The sequence below is a fragment of the Melanerpes formicivorus genome, unplaced genomic scaffold (genome assembly GCF_026170545.1).
Source record: "Melanerpes formicivorus ecotype bairdi unplaced genomic scaffold, bMelFor1.0.p_v2 SCAF_20, whole genome shotgun sequence".
Taxonomy (NCBI): Eukaryota; Metazoa; Chordata; class Aves; order Piciformes; family Picidae; genus Melanerpes; species Melanerpes formicivorus.
The window spans coordinates 2,391,354-2,397,353 of NW_027142372.1; the positions used below are offsets into that span (position 1 = coordinate 2,391,354).

The window sequence follows — 6,000 nt, forward strand, 5'->3', positions numbered from 1 at the left end:
GATCAGGCCCACATACAGAACAGGGCCAGAGCATGGATTTCTGCTGCAAAGTTTCCACTGGTACAGGAACAGGTAAATGCTTTGCAAAGCAAACCTTTCCAAATACATCAGTTGTCATTAACTTAAAACCTGTCATCTCTTTAAAAGCATTAGAAACAGTGGATGAGGGAGATGCTGTCACATCCAGCCAGCTCTGCCACTGGGAATACATCAGAAAAGCTCTCTAGCATTTTCTGAGGGGTAGGATGAGGCAGAATTTGCCCCCAAAGCATGAAAGCAAAGTTTATGTCCATTGCTGTGCAATTATATTTACATTAATACTGAATTTGGAGCACAATGCCTGGTACTAATTGCTCATTCTGAGTCAATTTGAATGTACCTCTCTCTAGAGGCAACAGAAGCCTAAACTGAAACACTGGAGGAAATAAAATGTCATTTAACTGGAAAGAGGAAAGAGCCTTGTGAAAGTAAGAGAATTCAAGGGGCACTCCTTTCTGCTGTCATTTGTCATGTATGACACAGGAATGTTGACATCATCCTCTGATAAATGACACTGGCACCTGCATCAGAGAGATATTCTTCTTCAAAATAGAAGTTTGAAAATCCAGCAGCAGGGCACTACTAGTAGGTTCCAGGAGCTTGCAAGAAAGGAAAGATAGATGATGGTAATTTTCTTCCAAAGAGAAACATAAGACTTTTTAAGAACCATTCTCTTCTGCTTCCCCTTCTGCTCCCTCTGGGCTTTGGGAAATGATTCTGTTTTCTAAATCTAATAGTGGCTTAGACACGAGCTATATGTTATCCAAGAGCTAACCTGTGGCATTCATGCCACCATCCAGTCTAGGGGGATAAGTGTCAAGCAGAGAGCTCCAGAAGGCATACCTAGGAAAGGGAGCTTCAAAGAACCCAGCCTGGCCTTCTCCTGTCCCACACTAGTTAGAGACGTCAATGAACAGTCTATTCTAACACTAATCCTTCAAATTCTCATTTTTTTGCATCCACAACCTGTAGTGTAGAGGCTTTTTTCATCTTAGAGAGAGCAGGAGTGTGTTTCCATCCCACTCCTGAGAGGTATTAATGTAGAGCAGCAGGGTGGGTTTGTGGCAGAGGAATATACTCAAGTGACTTCTGCACAGTCACGCAAAGCCTGCCATGGTGTGATTCAACATCAGCAGGCAAAGGTAACTGAAAAAAAATATCATTTTATCGCATCATCTTAAGACATATATTACAAGCTTTCTGTTTTGAAAAGCAGACCAGTGGATTAACTGTATTCATGAGGGAAAGAAAGCCCTGCTACTCTTGAAAACAAAAAGCAAATGGCTGTTTTCTCAGTATCATATTTTTCCACTTGGGTTGGCTCATGGAATTTATATGCAGCTTGATTTTTTCTCTTAATTACATGATTTATTCCAGAAAAGAAGAAAAAAATAAAATCTATTTGATTTGGAACAGCAGGTTGGGAAAACAAGTACACAAACTTCATGCCCAAGTAGCCTAGTCCATCCTCAGGAAGCCTACGTGTTGTGCCAAGGACCTCCCCTAGGTACTGGCTAGTCCCAGTTTGCTCTAACCTGCTAACTACTGTCCAGTCTATTTATCATTTGCCATCTCTAGGGATCACTGTGCAGTGATACGGACTAATAGCCCAGCAATATGCCAAGACATATCCTTTTTATCCTGCACAGCCAGCACCGTCTTCCAGACCTCTTAGTGCATGAGGGAGGCTGGAATCTGGATGAAGAACAGCTGGCTTAAAACACACTCTGACAAGCCAATATTGGCTGAAAGAGAAAACACTGGAAGAATGAAGCAATACACAGTCTCACCTTCATTTGCAAGGCTCTTTCTTCTCGACAGTTAAAGTATTATGCTGCCTTTGAGTCTCACTGAATCCATCTTTGGTACTGAGCACTGGAGCAGAAACAATCTCCGCACTCCTGATTCTCCTGCTGGGAAAACAACCCCACATTTGTGTCTTCAGGATTTTCAGGTTGAATTATTGTAACCTGGGCTATGTAACATATTCACTGGGAAAATACACTTTCATCTTCTAAGCCAGAGAAGCAAAAGAGAGCACATCATATTGATGTGCTCTTCAGGCTGTTTTGGACTACAGACTTGTTAATTAAACTGTAGCCTTTTGCCTGGTAAGTCCCAACCAGCTGGGCTGAGTCCCCTCCCCATCAGAAAGCCCAAGACTTTCTACATCACAGTGAGAGGTGAATGATAACCCCAGATGCTGATTCCTTGACATGATAGAGGTAAGTCAGCCCTATTTTAAAGGGCTGCTTAGCAAAAAGAAATAATTTTTGTCTCTTCATGTTGAACATATATGGCTATGGTCATCACAGAAGACCATGACACAATTTTTATACTCAGTCATATACCAAATTTTAAGTGTTTAGGATTAGATGAACAACTGTCAGGAGCCTGCTCTTCAGGAGAAAACAATACCTTCAGGGACTGAGAGAGAATGTGGATTCTTGTGAAGGAGAGTGAGACAGGGGATTGGTTTTTATTGTACACATTTCTCCAACAAAATATGGACATTTATTAACCTTTACAGTCTTGATACTCCTAACAGCTTTTCTGTAGCAACCTATTACTTGCTTAGTTTATACTGTTTAGAGCATAGCAATGGTGACATAGTTTTGTTGCAATGAGGATAAATAGTCTCAGAATAACAGGTGACGTGGTGCCTTCTGACAAGTGTAATGATTTCAAAATACCCTAAAGAAAAGTCTTTTGGGCCAGTTAAAAGAAAATACACACACGCACATCTGATTTTGATTAAAACCCAAGTTATTGAAATGCTTGATTCAGTCCAAGACTAGAATCATCTGTTCAGCCCCATAGATTGAAACACAGAATAAAAGGGGGGGGGGGGAAACAAAATCCTCCTAGGACTCTCCATATTCACAGTATCACCAAGGTTGGAAGAGACCTCAAAGTTCATTGAGTCCAACCTGTCACCACAGACCTCATGACTCGACCATGGCACCAAGTGCCACGTCCAATCCCCTCTTGAACACCTATTCTTTATGTATTGGTCAGACAACGATCTTATAACAGCAGTTAAGTGACTCAAAGGTAACACAGTGTTTCACCAATGTTCTGTTGGACCAAGCCATGTTGTACTAGTAACTTTATCCTAAAGGAGGCTATTCATAGCAGGCCTTCAGTAATTCTACAAAGGTGGTTATCTGAAGACGGTTGCAAACGCATTTCTGGATACAAATGAGGCAACCAAAAGTCTTCATATTTTGTCTATGTAAATATGAGTGTAAAATGGCTGAGTGGGAGTCCTGAAGGTTTCTCCTGGAGCAGTGATGTTAGACTGATTCTTCATCTGGGCATCAGGGGGGTCTCTTAATAGTTTGGATTATTAGACTCCTGACTATTAATCAGAAGCGTAGAATCAGGCCCTTAGCGCCAACAAAATTCTGTGCTCAATCTTTTCTGGCCTCTCCTTTCAAAGTACGTTTAGACACAAATGCAAAATACAGAAGATTGAGGAGACGAGGGCTAGAAGGAGGAAAGCTGGGGGGAAATATGCTATAAATATGAACTGGCTCATATAAGAAGATTAAGTATAAAAGACAGATTTCTTGTAATGTCCAGCTGTTTCTCCTAAATGTTTCTAGCAATCCGACATATGTACTGTTGCAGAAATGTATCAAGAGGGAATATTAGTACTTCGCTTAGAAAAAAAACTCCATAAGATTGCTAGTGGTTTTGAAGCTCTAGCACTGAGATCTGTCAGGGTAGGACAGGAGTTATTTCAACAGTACTAAATAGCTCTCCCACTGCTTTACTGTGGATTGATCCATTTTCACCCTTTCTTGCCTTTCTGCAGGCACACACAGATGTAAAACAGATTAAGGCTTTGGGGAAATGAAACAAAATAAAATAAAAAAGATACCTAGGACTTTTTTGACTTCCCCTACAATGAAGTGCAGGGAAAGGTGAAGAGAGCCACACAAGACTAAGAAAATGACAAAGGTCCTGAATGGTAGTTTATTGAGATGACAACTCAGTGAGATTTTAGACATCTCTGGCATGAAGACTATTTTTGTCTTTCCTCAAGTTAAAACATATGTATGATCAAGACAACTGCCTGCCTATCTCTTGAAGCTTGTTTTTCCCCATTACTTTTCTCTCACAGAGTTGTACTTGACTGCAAAATATTCCTTCTGCATTTTACTGTACTGTAGAACAGCAGCTGTCAATGTTTGAAAAGGAACCAAAGCAAAATAACAAACCATTATCAAGATATTATTTATGCAGGATCCAAAAGCTCTGAAACATCACTAACAAGTCACTTAAATTTTCAGTCACAGATCTCGAGCATGGAGAAGCATCATTATCCATACCTGGCTGCCAGGGAACAACTTCTTGGTCACAATGGGAAGGGCTTGACTGCTGCCTCTTGCAGCAGTTTTTATCAGTGCAAAGTGGAAGCCCAAAGTTTTTTCCTCTGCCTTGGCAGCATTTTGTACTCTGTTTCTTATGGTGCAGAGCTCTGTATGAGCTCCAGAACTGCAGAGGACCAGCCCCTGGGCTCACATTCCCCACTCGGTCCCTGACCTCTGGCACAAGGGCTTTTTACCTTACAGCCCAGAGCACTGTCAGCTGAACTACACTTTTATGTGGCATCCAGGCTCTGGAATGCCTCAGATTTAGCTTCAGACACAATAAGGATTACAAATTATAGAGCACAGTGGGAATAAAGGAGATGGGTTACCCCCTCTGACTATCCATCACCATTTCCCATGTCTCTGGGCGAAAGCAAACCAAAGCCTTCTTGATAGCCCAAAGACAAAAATAGGTTTTTAAATGTTATACTTTCCCACTCTTAGGCTAAAAGTCAGAAAATAGAGAAGGCATTGATTTTACACTTTCCAAAGCCACTGGTATAACACTTCTCCAATAATTTATATTTTCAAACAATGAAATATTGAAGCAGAATGATGTAGTTAAAATTGCATTTTTTTATCTACAACTGCTTAAAAATTAAGTAGTTCCATTATTCAGCTATCTCCTCTTTATCTACAGGAAGCTTAGGCACAAAGCAATTAAACAAGCTGCTGCACAGTCATATGGCAAGTGAAAATCAGTGCGCTTTTATACTTGTTTTGAGGCTTTACATGCGAAACTGAATGAAAACTGGATGGTTTTGAAATTATGAGAATGCTCATACTGAACCTGATCCTGTCATATGATCACAAGCTTTCAGAGATGCCAAACAGAATTTGAAATGAATAGTTTTTGTGATGTTAATGCCAGAAGTCAGAACAATATTGGATATTTCTACGAGTTCTGGTTTGTGCCTCCTTGGCCAACTCCAGGAATTTGCCAGGAACCGCTGACTGCTAAGGTACAACTGTCATTAACTTGAGATAAAAGACCCTGAAGGTGATGGCTGTAGATGGGTCAAAGAGAGTTGCACTTATATGTGTCTAGTAGTTTTATGATTAAGTATTGGAAAAGCTCTGAATACATGCACAGATACAGACCAACACTCACGCGCAAAAGCATGCATTTTAGAACAAGGCTTCCCTGACAGCATTTGTTGCATTTTGATGTCAGTCTAAGGAAATATGTTGGCAGCTCCTCCACACACACACAAATCTATTTTCCACAAACAGCATATTCTGCCAGTATAAAATTCATCATCCAGCTATACAAAGGACACAGGGCCAAGGGGCTTGAGTGACACACCAAAAACCTCAAAGCACGTCTGAGCTGCCACATGACTTGTATAACACCACTCACGTACAGCAGGAAACTGGAGCTCGGTAAGCTGCATCTTCATACTATTTTGCAACATCCTGTAAATTCATTGCAGTGAAACAGTTACAGATAGCAAAAGTGGTTTGGCCACTGCAAGGACAGAGACCTAAGGGTGACAGCGAATGGAGGGAAGTTCTTCATGCCGTTCATGCAATACAAAGTACGTGACCTGTGCATCTTTGTAAAGGAAAAAGGTACATTATA

General features: G+C 40.9%; 1 long non-coding RNA gene across 1 annotated transcript in view; it reads right to left on the reverse strand.

Moving 5' to 3' along the window:
• Nucleotides 1-4,479, reverse strand: part of LOC137447210 (uncharacterized) — a 185,200-nt gene extending 180,721 nt beyond the window's left edge. The window contains exons 1-2 of the long non-coding RNA XR_010988825.1: nt 4,377-4,479; nt 1,830-1,952 (exon numbers count right to left, since the gene is read on the reverse strand). This is a non-coding gene — a long non-coding RNA (uncharacterized lncRNA). The remainder of the gene's footprint in view (nt 1-1,829; nt 1,953-4,376) is intronic.
• Nucleotides 4,480-6,000: the final 1,521 nt, after the last annotated feature.